Source organism: Sus scrofa, chromosome 14 (genome assembly GCF_000003025.6).
Source record: "Sus scrofa isolate TJ Tabasco breed Duroc chromosome 14, Sscrofa11.1, whole genome shotgun sequence".
Taxonomy (NCBI): domain Eukaryota; kingdom Metazoa; phylum Chordata; class Mammalia; order Artiodactyla; family Suidae; genus Sus; species Sus scrofa.
The window spans coordinates 34963817-34976926 of NC_010456.5; the positions used below are offsets into that span (position 1 = coordinate 34963817).

Consider the following 13110-nt stretch of genomic DNA (forward strand, 5'->3'; position numbering starts at 1 on the left):
AGTATGAATTAAGCACCTTCTAAGTGCTGGGCACTATTCTAAGCACTTGATTAATCCTCTGAGGAACCAATGAGGCACAAAGAGATTAAGCAAGAACTTGCCAGAAGTTTTACAGCTGACGAGTAGCAGGGCCAGGATGCCAAGCTAGGCAGCATGACTCCAGAGTCTTATTGAATCTGACGGCCACCTTGCAGGGTTGCTGTTTAAATTTTCATTTTGCAGGTTAAGTAAGTGAACAGTCTCCAAGAGGATAAATGCCTTGGCCAGCGGCAAAGCTGAGATGTAAACTCAGGAAGTGGGACCTTGCTCTTTCCACCATACAGGAGTGCCCCCTCCTCACAGCCCCCACACCTTTAATCTCCAGTTCTTACGCACGTGGAGAAGGTCTTTTGCCTCCCCTCACTCAAGGGTGAGAGCTAGGGATGAAAGAAGCTAGCAGATGCAAAAAGACTCACCTGGAGGCTTTGAGTGAGGCTCCCAAAACCCTGAGCTGGCTCTAAGCATTCACCCATGAAAACCCTTTCAGCCTTTAGAGAATCAAGGTCCTATTGACAGATGCTAAGTTGTTGACACACGCTTGAGACTGGCTGCCTGCTCCAAGGTGAAAGGCATAGATCAGGCCAGTGAATATGCTTCCTCAGAGTTCATCAATCCTGCTTTTGTTTTGTGCTTAAGCGAGGACGATCACATTGAAGGAATCCATCATTAGCTTGTGTTCCTTTCCACAAGAATAGAGGCACCGCGGGGTGAGGAGACAGAGGGTGTGGTCCAGGAGCACATTCAGAGCCCGCCTCCATGGAGAATGAGGGCAGGTGTCAAGTGAAGAGGCTCTGAAAACGCGTCTGATTGCATCCACACCCATCCATCAGCCCGGGGTTCGGCCCCTCTTCCTTTGCCCACTGGCTGTCAATCATGCGGCTTTTGCAAAACCTGAGAAAATAGCATCTTAGGGTTTGGCTTGCTGAGCTTGAGAATTGAGAACCTGGGGCCCCTTCGTGAATGTTTTCCCCTTTGATATCTGCAATCAGACCATCTTTGAACACTGGGTGCCTTAGCTGGCTCATGCTCACTCCTCAGTGATTAGTCTGGTTGGCCATTCTGTCCTTAGTGATGAGGTTGAGTCACTGCACCTGAGAGAGGTGGCTTCTCTGGGAACTTTGGGAAATTTTGCAGACAGTGAGCTTATGTGGCTAGTAGAACCTGTGGCTGCAGGACTGACCTTACCAGGCCCAGAGGAATTACAGTCTTGTGACCTATCCCCAGCCCCACGGTGACCATTCAACCCACGCCCTTGATAAATAGTTGGGACCATGGTCAAGAGCCCCAGCATGTTTGGGCAGGGGGGTCCCATTCAGTGGTTCTCTTCTTCTTGTACTTTCTCAGTATCTTTAGCCTAGAGCAGCGATTCTCAACCAGGGGCAATGGTGTCCCTTCTGCACCCACTTCCCAGGGACACTTGACAGTTTGGGGGGATGTTTTTATGTGTCACAGCTGGGGGAGTGGGGTGCTGCTGTCAGCTAGTGGGTAGAGGCCAGGGATGCTGCTCACCATCCTATAATGCACAGGATGGCCCACACCGCAGAGAATTATCCAGCCCCAAACATCAATCACGTGGAGGTCAGGAAACCCTGATCCAGAGCATCGTTCTCAAAGTGCAATTCCAAAACTTAGCAGCATCCACATCACCTGGAACTTGTTAGAAATGCACATTCTTGGTCCTCAGCCCAGACTCAGTGAGTCAGCAGCTCTTAGTCAAGAAACCAGTGTCTTACCAAGCCCTCCACGTGATTCTGATGCATGAAGTTTGAGAACCACTGACTTAGGGCAATTCATTTTTTCTTTAATATACATTTTATTTATTTTTATTTTATTGACGTACAGTTGATTTACAATATTGTGTTAATATCTGCTGTATGTCAAAGTGATTCAGCTATGCATATATACATTCTTTTTAAATATTCTTTTCAATTATGGTTTCTCTCGGGACATTGAACATAGTTTCCAGTGCTGTACAGCAGGACCTTGTTGTTTATCCTTTCTGTAGGTAACAGTTTGCTTCTACTAACCCCAAACTCTCAGTCCATCCCTCCTCCTATCCCTCCCTCTTGGCAAAACAGAAGTCTGTTCTCCATGTCTGTGAGTCTGTTTCTGTTTCACTTGTGTCATATTTTATATTTCACATATAAGTGATATCATGTGGTATTTGCCTTTCTCTTTCTGACTTCACTTAATATGAGAATTTCTGGTTGCATCCTTGTTGCTGCAAATGGCATTATTTCATTCTTTTCTATGACTAATATTTATATGTACCACATCACCTTTATCCATTTTTCTGTCAGTGGACGTTTAGGTTGTTTCCAAGTCTTGGCTATTGTAAATAGTGCTGCTATGGCCATTGGGGTGCTGTATCTTTTCTTCTAGGTCATATCATAACTCTACTTTTAGTTTTTTGAGCTACCTCCCTACTGTTTTCCATAGTGGCTGCACCAGTGTACATTCCCACCAACAGTGTAGGAGGGTTCCCTTTTCTCCACGCCCTCTCTAGCATTTATTTTTTGTGGACTTTTTTGCATTTATTTATTTATTTTTAGGGCATATGGAGGTTCCCAGGCAAGGGGTCAAATCGGAGCTACAGCTGCTGGCCTATACCCCAGCCACAGCAATGCCAGATCCGAGCCATATCTGTGACCTACGCCATAGCAATGCCACATCCCCAACCCACTGAGCGAGGCCAGGGATCAAACCTGCATCCTCATGGATTCTAGTCATGTTCATTAACCACTGAGCCACAAAGGGAACTCCATCTTTGTGGACTTTTTAATGATGGCCGTTCTGACCAGTGTGAGGTGGTACCTCATTGTAGTTTTGGTTTGCATTTCTCTAATAATTAGCAATGTTGAGCATCTTTTCATGGGCCTGTGGGCCATATGTATATCTTCTTTGGAGAGATGTCTATCTAGTTCTTCTGCAGGGCAGCTCATTTTATGAAAGGTCCAGGGAAGCAACTGTGGGCCCAGGTCTCCCTACATGGCAGGGATGCCTCTCTGACCTCAGAATCTGAGTTGTCCATCAGCACTACCTCTTGGTCCCATCTGAAGTTCTGTTGGATTCCAGACAGCTAACATTCCACATCAGGGCCACAGTGTGCCCATCTGAGAGGCCAAAGAATTTGAAAAGTAAATTAAAACATTGCTGTTGGAGGCCAGATTACACCTTGGGTTTCTCTGGGTGGTGCCTGCTCTTAGGACCCTGGTAGATGAAATTCCTTGATTCCAGAAAGAGCAGGGCAGGGTTTCCCTTGATTTTGATAATCATGGCATGTTGAATCCTATTCACAGATGCTACCATGCCAGCCCCATTGCTTCAGGCTGCTAAGTGGATACACAGATTTTGTTCTTCCTTGTGGGAAATTCCCGATAAATAAAGGAAGGAGCAAGAAATCTCCCCACTCCTCCTTGACTTGCTGTGCTGGTAAATTCCTGAACTTCTCTGATCTGCAGTTTTCTCTTCTATAAAATGCGATATGGTCCCGATCTTTCCGGTTGCTGTGAGCATCCTGGACCTAAAAGTCCAAGCATGGAGTAGAAGCTTAATAAATGCCCAGTGACACTTGTTCTTCGAAAGATGAATTGGCAGCACATGCCTATATCAGTTTCTGATTGCTGTCGTAATGAATTGTCCTAAGTTTAGTGGCTCAAAACCACATAAACATTCTTTTACAGTTTGGTAGGTCAGAGGTCCATAAAGAGTCTTATGGACCTAAAGTCTGCAGGGTGTCTGCAGGGCTGGTTCCTTCTAGTGAATCTAGGGGAGACCCATTTCCTTGCCCTTTTTACCATCTAGAGGCGGACCTCATTCCTTGGCTCATGGTCCACTTCACATCACCATTTCTGCCCCAGCTCTCCCAACACAGTCACATCACCTTCTTCCAGTGACTTTCTTGATTCCCTTTTATAAAGATCTTATTTTCTTTTTTTCATTTTACAGCTTCATGTGCAGCATATGGAAGTTCCCAGGCCAGGGGTCGAATCGGAGCTACAGCTGCCGGCCTATGCCACAGCCACAGCAATGTGGGATCTGAGCCTCCTCTATGACCTGTACCACAGCTTTCAGCAATGTCGGATCCTTAACCCACTGAGCAAGGCCAGGGAGCAAACCTGCATCCTCGTGGATACTAGTTGGGTTCATTACCACTGAGCCTCAATGGGAACTCCTATTAAGATCCTGGTGATTACATATAGGGCCCACCTGGATCATCCAGGATAACCCTCCCCCCATCTCAAGAGCCTTAATTTAATCCCATCTACAGTCCTTTTGGCCACATAAAGTCACATTCATTCATAGGCTCCAGGCATTAGGATGTGTCTTTGAGGGCCATTGTCTAGCCTACTACAATGTCTTAGCCCACTTGGGCTGCTATAACAAAAATGGCTCCAACAGCAGAACATTGAATGCTTATAGTTCTGGAGGCCAGGAAGTCCAAGATCAAAGCACCAGCAGACTGGGCATCTGGTGAGACTGGCTTCTTGATTCCTAGAAGCCTGTCTTCTTGTTGTATCCTCACATGGTAGAAGGCAAAAGGGAACATTCCAGGATCTCTTCTATTAGAATCTTAATTCCATCCATGAGGGCTTCACCCTCATGATTTAATCACCTGCCAAAGGTCACACCTCCTAATACCATTGAGGATTAGGTTTTCACCATGTGAATTTGCGGGGGACACAAACATTTAGTCCGTAATACACAGTGTCTAAGGTCCTTGGAAATTCTGTAAAGTCCTTTGCAGGAAACCCAGTAGTGTAAAAACCGTAGCACTAGGTTTGGTCATGGGATGATATCTGGGGACTGCTGTTTCTCAAGGCTGCTCTTAAGTTTATGGCAGGTGGGGAGCATCATACACCACCCAGTGGTTCTCAGAGCAAGGTGACTGAACCAGCAGTATCATGTCACCTGAGAACTTATTTAAAATGCAGATTCTCAGGTCCTCTTTCAGATTTAACTGAATTAGATTCCCTTGCAGTAGAGCCTAGTAACCTGCATTTTAATAAGCTGTCCTGGTGATTCTGATGCATGCTCCAGCTTTTTTTTTTAATAACAGCTTTATTGAGATATAATTCACGTTTTAAAGTTTACTTTTTTTTTTTTTTGTATTTTTGCTATTTCTTGGGCCGCTCCCACGGCATATGGAGGTTCCCAGGCTAGGGGTCAAGTCGGAGCTGTAGCCGCCAGCCTACGCCAGAGCCACAGCAACGCGGGATCCGAGCTGCGTCTGCAATCTACACCACAGCTCAGGGCAACGCCGGATCGTTAACCCACTGAGCAAGGGCAGGGACTGAACCCGCAACCTCATGGTTCCTAGTCGGATTTGTTAACCACTGCGCCACGACGGGAACTCCTTAAAGTTTATCTTTTAAAATAATTCAGTAGCTTTTAGTAGATTCATAGAGTTGTGCAACCATCACCACTATCTAATTCCAGAACACTTCCATCACCCCAAAAGGAAACCTCACATCCATTAGCTGTCACTCCCTGTTACTCCTTCCTCAAGCCCCTGGCAACCATTAATGAGCTTTTTGACTCTATGTATTTACCTATCCTGGACATCTCATATAAATGAAATCATACAATATTTAACCTTTTGTGTCTGGACTCTTTGGCTTAGTATAATATTTTTAAAACTCATCTATGTTGTAGCAGGAATAAATACTTCATTCTTTTTCATGGCCAAATAACATTCCGTTATTTGGATAGACCTAATTTTGTTTATCTGTACATCACTTGATGGATATTTGTGTTGTCTTCACATTTCGGATATTATAAATCATGCCACAATGAATGCTCAAGTTTGAGAACCACTGTGAAAGAATTCATCAGAACCCAGAAATCTGGGTCTTGCTTTCCCAGTTCAGAATACATATTCTGAGTCAGATTCACATTAACCAGACTTTCGAGATTGATGTATAAAATCAGAATGTCTGTTTATTAGTGTACAATGAGAATTCACTGTCACAGGTACTGCTTTTCTCAAGGGTCATGGGATTAGCCCATTTCCTCTCTGCAGCCCACCCTTCCTGAAAGCCAGATTTTCATTAGGAGTTTTCCTGGTAAATGTGGAGTAGAGAGTAGGAGAGTTTGGTATATGAAATGTTTGAAGGCCTCAGGCTGAGACACTCTTCTCTTCCTGGGCAAGGTAACTGAGAGTACAGGCAAACTGCCCAAGGGTGGAAGGGTGGATCCTAGCCCTACCACTGACTATCTGTGTGACCTAGAGTAAGTTATTCAACCTCTCTGAACCATACTTTCTTTCTCTGTGAATTTGAGATAATAATAATGAAGATGTCATGAATCTGTTGGGCAGATTAAATGAGATAACACCTGTAAAGTGTTTAGTACTGATGCCTAGTACATGGTCCTTGAATGGTGGGTGCCACCACCTTCACGGTAATTAACCATCTCATGTTTGGATCCAGCGTTGCTACAGGGACTGGAGATAATAGAAGTCTGCTCTAAGGTCTGTCTCTGTGACCTTGGGTAAGGTCAGCATTCTTCTGCTTGTAAGTGAAACAACTCAAAACTGCTTTAAATCTTTAAAAATGAGGATTTAACAGAGAAGCTCCAGGGGCTCAAATGATGTATCCACTTTTGGTTTCTCTGCATCTCTCCACCCTGCTTTTCTAGTGTGTTGGCTTCCTCTTCAGGCAGGCCCTTCTCACAGGTATACTCAGGTGTGCAGCCCACCAGCATAGCTGTTCCAGGGAACAGAGGATATCTTAAAAAAAAAAAAAAAAGTCTAGGGTGTTTCATGGACTCTGATTGGCCCATCTTGCACACATGCCTACCCCTGAACCAATCACAGTGGTCAAGGGGTTTGGAATGCTTTGGACTCTCCATGCCTGAGTCAAAGCCCTACCCTAGGACTGGGAGGTCCAGCCTGCCCTGAACCTCTAGGATTGAGATACCAGAAAAGTTGTTTCCCAGTGCAAAACCATGCTGCTGTTACTAGAAGAAGGAATAGGCTCCAATGCCAAAGACTCCTGTCCCCTGGATGGGGTGGGTTGGGTCAAGCCAAAATCTACCCCTGGGACTTTCTTTACCTCTTTTTATGGTTGACTAAACTCCTCTTTCAATCTGTCCAATAATTAATCAGATTGCATCAGGCTCTGGATCTAGGTGCCTTCCTGACTCTTTGGATAGGGATTCTCAACTCTATAAAACTATTGCCATTCAGAGCTGGATAATTCTTTGTGCTGGGGGCTGACCTGTTCTTTGTAGGATGTTTAACAGCATCCCTCGTTTCCACCCACTAGATGCCAGTAGAATCCTCCCCCCCAGCTGCCCCCCGCCAAATGTCTCCGGGTGCTTGAGAACCACTGCTTTAAATTAATGTCCCTGTGTCCTCTGATCCACTGGGGTTGGACTAGTTTCACTCTTGGAGGGTCAACTTCCTTATTTCCAAGTGTTTGGGGTTCTCTATACCCCTCCAATACTGACAACACTTTTTGCCGAGAAACTATAGCCATATTGTAGCAGAGGTTCCCTGTCTCCATGGCCTCGAATTCAAGGCTGCCGCATTAGGACCAGGACCTGTCACATCTCCATCACCTCAGCCCCTTTAGAGATGCTTTGGAATATGGATGCCCCATCTTGACCTTGGACTATGCTCCATTACAAGGCTGTCTCCACCATGTCTGCAAACCACAGACAGTCTGGACCCCTCTGTGGACATCACTTTGAGCATCAGGGAGGTGATGGGGGAGGATATCTATTGCCTGAAGTTCAGATGCAGGAATGCCTGGTGTCTTGGGTTTCATAAAGTCGGACTGGGGTCTCTCATAGCAAGCTGGTCTGTCCCAACTGAGTCCAGTCAGGCAGTAAATTCCATGGAATGAGTCTATGTGGGGAACTTCTCAGCAGTCCTTTGTTCTATGGACAATTAACTTTTGCTGAACATTGACTACAGGGTGGCTGCATAATTTTAAAAATGCCACATTTCCATTGTGGAAGAATTTCAGCCCAGGCAACTCTGAACGACTCTGATTTAAGATCCATAAACCCAGTTCAAGGCAATAAATATATAAGTAATTGATGATGTAGTGTGTGAGCAACTTAAGACCCATCCATCACAACCGGGCAAGCAAGCGCCGTGGACATGCTCTGAGAACAGGATGATAGGAGGGGGATAAATGGTTAGAGGGACCTAGACGGTTCTGCTCTCTCCATAACTCACTGCTGCTTCTCCAGAGCATCGTGGCCTCCCTTTACAAAGAGCCTCCTCCCTTCTTTTATCTTCTAAGACTGGGGAGAAGGGCCGCTTAGGAAAGTACAGACAAGCACCTGGGTTGCTCAAGGGGAAAGGTACCTTTATTGCACACCTACTACGTACCAGGCACTTGCTTTGTATTCCAGTGCCCAGGTTCCTTAGAGAAACTTGGCAAGACGAGGGGTTTTATCACTCCTCTTTGAGAGGAGGAAGTCCAAAGAGCAGAGGACAGGAGCATCACATGGACAGAGGCAGGTTTGGGTAGGTCTGCACCTATAGTTAATTCCATCCAGACCCTCTGCCTCTTAGGTAGAGGGGAGGGTGGGGGCCTCCGTGTTGCCTGGATTGTGGAACGTGCCATCCATTAACACGTTTATTGCCCGTTTCTGAGTCCAGATGTCAAGTCTGACTTGCTGATCCCAGCCTGTGGTCTGAATGCAAACTGCCCCCTGCCCCCCACCCATCCCACGCCTGTCACCGATACTGCTGTTTCTGTTGGTCTGTTTCAATGCGAGACCATTTACAATTGAAATTGATGGAGCACAGGGCTGGCTGTTTTCCTCCCTTCACAGGGACATTTGCGATGATGGCAGCACGGGGCCTCTGTCTGTCAACTCTTGTTTTGTCCTCATTTAAGCCTGAGCAGGGCGCAGTAAGCCAGCCTCTTCCAATTAGCATTTTCCTTCAGGTCAAGGAGACAGGTCCTGTGTCTCTGTGGTCTGAGATGGCTCTGCATTGCTAACTGGGTCCCTGGGCTTCTCTGGGTTCCAGCCTGCCTTTCCTCTTGCTCAGGGCTTCTCTCCCAGGGAGGGTGCACAAGAAGACCCCTTTGCCGCCTCTGCTGGTAGTCTCTCCTCCTTTCTGAGCATCTGAAGAGAGAGACCATGGTACTCAAAAATGGGGCTCTGCAGTCCAGGAGATCTAGGTTCAAATCCCAGAAGGACACGTTCCTCTGAGCCTCAGTTCTCCCATTTGCAAAATGGGATCACTAGTACCTATCTCACAGGGTGAATTGTTCGTTCATTCATTCATTTTTTCCTTTATCAATAAATATTTGCAGGGATGCTTACTTTGTGCCCATCTCTGCAAGCTGCTGAGGATACCGGAGGGAATGAAACAGATACGTTACAAAGAATCAATGCGCTAATACAGGTGAAGCACTTAGGCCAGTGGTCCCCAGACTTGTCTGTACATTAGTCTTACCTGAAGACCTTTTGAAATTTTCGAAGTCAGAGCACACCTGTTCTGATTAAATCAAGAATCAGCTAAGTTTTTATTAAAGAGCCAGATAATAAATATTTTAGGCTTCGTGGGCCATCAGGTCTCCATCTGGCTATTTACCTCTGTCCTTCTAGTACAAAAGAACCTGTGGATAACTGACGTGTTGATGTGCCAATAAATCTTTATTTGCGAAACAGGCTATGGCCCAGATTTGGCTCATGGACTGTAGTTTTCTGACCCCTGAATTAAATCACAATACCTGGGAGGAACCCAGGTGTCAGATGATTCCACCATGTGGATAATTGGGGAACCAATGACTTGGGCAATGCATAGCTTGCTGCAGCTCAGAGAAGTGAAGTAACTTGCCCAGTGAGGGGGCCAGAACCAGGACAATAACCCCAGTCTTTCTAACTCTAAACTCCATTCTTTGGATCATTTCTCTGTTTTAAGCTCTCAGAGCCTCAGTTTCTTCATCCGTATAATGGGATTGATACTAGACCTCCCTGACAAGGCAGCTAAGAGACCTGAATGTGAATATTGACATAGGTGGCAGGTCTGCCCTTGGGAGGGACTCTGTCAATGGCACCCATTTTGGGTGAGAGGGGGAGTTGAAAATGTTCCAGGGGTCTTGACCTCAGTGGCTCGGGAAACTGTGGAGCCCTGGACGGATGAGCACAGGGGAGAGGTTTGGGTGAGAAGTAGTGGGTTCCATTTTTGAGCATTTTTGGGCTTCTTTGTTTGGCCAGCCACCCCAGCTAAGATCCTGGCCCCGGCTCGGAGCCTGAGAGCTGGGGCTAGACTTATGGGTGGGTGGCCAGGGCAGAATGGGCCACCTGCCTTCTGGGACCTCTCACTAGTTCAGGCCCTGCATGGCCATCGAGAAGTGAAGCCTCCATTTGGAGGGCTAAGCTATTGACTTATTTTTGCTAGACTTAGCAAGAAAAACCCTTCACCTCTCAGCTCTCAGCCAAACTCTGCATGAGACCCAACATGTAAAGATGAATAAATGGCAGCTTTTACTGTCCAGGAGCTCACGGTCAAGTGGGTGGTGGGAGATCATATGTGTAAACAGAGGTTCTCATGCAACGAGGCAAGTGGCCCAGAGAGGTAAGCACAGGATTCTATGGGAGGAGCATAGCAAGGGTGTCCGTCCATGTGATTCAGGGAGGGCTTCCTGGAGGAGCCCTACTTGAGCTGGATCTTGGAGGAAGAATTGGCATGAGTCAGGCTAAGGGAAGTAGGGAGCAGAAGGATGCAAAAGAATGTCCTAGACAGAGAGGACAGTATCTTTGAAGTTGGGAGGTGCAAAAGAGCAGATCCATGGTGTGACTGTGACCGGGGGAAAGCTGGGAAAACAATGCAGCCCCTGGCAGTTTTCAGCCCAGGATTAGCTCCAGGTGCTGTCCTTCTGTTTTCTCAGAGGCACCAGGCATTTCTTCCTCTTTGGCCTGCAATTGGCATATTCTTCCCCTACCTCTGACTTTTCTTGGTTGCTTCAGTAGACTTGATGCTGTAACAAAGGTCCTGGAGATAATGATTCTGGATCTACCAAGGCTGCCTTCAGGATTATATTTAAGGAATCTACCCCCTCCCCCTTTAACTCCAGAAGCATCACATGTATTTCCTGATTGATAATTTATTTCCTGAGTGCTTCCCAAATAAACCAACATGGGTCCATTATCCTAATGAGAGTCTTCTGGACTCCTCGATAATGTTTTATTCCCCCCCCTTTTCTTTGTATTTTAATTTTATTATCTTATTATAGAAACTGATTTAGACGTTTCAAGAAGATGACCCCTCTCTTTCTAGACTGTAGCAGCAAAATTATATCAAGGGGGACTCAGAGGGGAAGGTTGTGGGTAGGGACACTGGGAGGGGGAGGGAAGATGGGTTTTCTAATATGTCTCATTTTTAGAATTGAGAGAGGATGGCTAGTTAGCACCACTTCCTGCTCCAATCTGTGGGGTTGTGTCTCGTGGAATGAGAGGCTGATTTCTTCACTTTTCTTGTCACTGCGCCCCGTCAGCCCCACCTCCCCACCCCCACACCGCCTGCACGCAGACCGGACCTACTGTTAACATCCTAGATTTTCCACCTATCATCCCCATGAGGAAGATAATTACTCACGTGGCACCCGGCTGTCCCATTGTTTGGTTATGAGGTTAAAAATCCCTGATACACTTTAATAAATTCAACAGTGAGCGCATTATAAACTGTAATTAAATGCCTCAGCCATCTTCTCTTTCTTCACCTGCAATGAAATTTAATTGAGGCCATCAGAGGGGGCTGCAGTAAATCACAGGTGATGACTCCAGGCTCCACTCTCTTGCTGGGAGGGAGCGTGATGTTATCACTGTCCAAATGTGTGATTTCTGGGCAATTGGGAGCCAGGGGGAGGGGAGGGCGGCGGGGGGGTGTCCCTGCTCAGCAGGTAGCTGCCACAACTCAAATGCAAGGGGTGATGGTCTTTTAAAAAGAAGAGCATGATTTGGAAGGGAGATGTTGGAATAAATACATCTGGCTTTCTCACTAGACCCTGAAGGTAATTCCAGTTGGGCTTCACCATTAAAAAAAAAAAAAATTTAGGAGTTCCCATTGTGGTACAGTGGGTTAAGAATCCAACTGCAGCAGGTCGGATTGCTGCAGAGGTCTGGGTTTGATCCCCAGCAGTGGGTTAAAGGATACAGGCTGTGGCTTGGATTCAATCCCTGGCCCAGGAACTTCCATATGCCGTGGGTGCAGCCTTAAAATGTATATATTTTTTAACCAGACCTTTGGCCAGGAGGAACAGGTGATGGGGAGAACTTTGGTTGTAACTTACTGTGATGTCTGCCCCTCACATCCTCTGTTCTTTTCTGCCTCCTACCCCACATAGCAGCCATCTCTGTGCTGCCGTTTGCTCAGTGCCCTCACTACTCACCTGCCCTACCAAGGTAGGCTTCTCCCGGGAGTCATACTCAGGAGAGCACTTTATTCTCCTCGGCCATGACCAGCACCACCACCTCTCCTGCTGTAACTTACACATCCTCAAGGTCTTCTCTCTGCTTTGGTAAAGTGACAACTGGATAATTGTATTAATTAGCCCAGGCAGAAGCAGTGAGAGGAGAGAGTTAATTTTCCTTTGCCTCTGTCTTCATGAGCTGATGTGGATTTCAGCAGTGGCATGTCATCAGAGACATTGCCTCATCACGGATTATTCTACCAGGAGACAGTGAGGGCTAGAAAGAAAACAGGCTTGGGGTGAGACAGGGATAGGTTAGAACCTTGGCTGGACCGCTTACTGGTCCTACTCTGCATGGTTCTTCTCTTCTGTAAAATGGGCAATGGAACAACACACCCCATGGGCTATTAGGATTTAGGTGAGCAGGGATGGGTGAGCCCACATGGTCATGCACACTTTGGCTTGGAGAATGCAGACCATTTGTCCAAGAATTCCCACCATATCAGTGACAGAAATGGGTCTACAGCCCAAATCTTCTGGCTTCAAAGAAAAAAAATCTTTCATAGTGTGTATGCATATCAAACCATCATGTTGTATACGTGAAACACCTTACAATTTATCAATTATACCTCAATAAAACGGGGGAAAAGAAAAAGAAAAAAAATCTTTCTGCTTATCAGCTGGAGAA

The 13110-nt window shown here is 46.3% G+C and overlaps 1 protein-coding gene across 4 annotated transcripts in view; it reads left to right on the plus strand.

Moving 5' to 3' along the window:
• Positions 1–13110, plus strand: part of KSR2 (kinase suppressor of ras 2) — a 414659-nt gene that overhangs the window by 288468 nt on the left and 113081 nt on the right. The gene's annotated exons all lie outside the window — the stretch shown is intronic.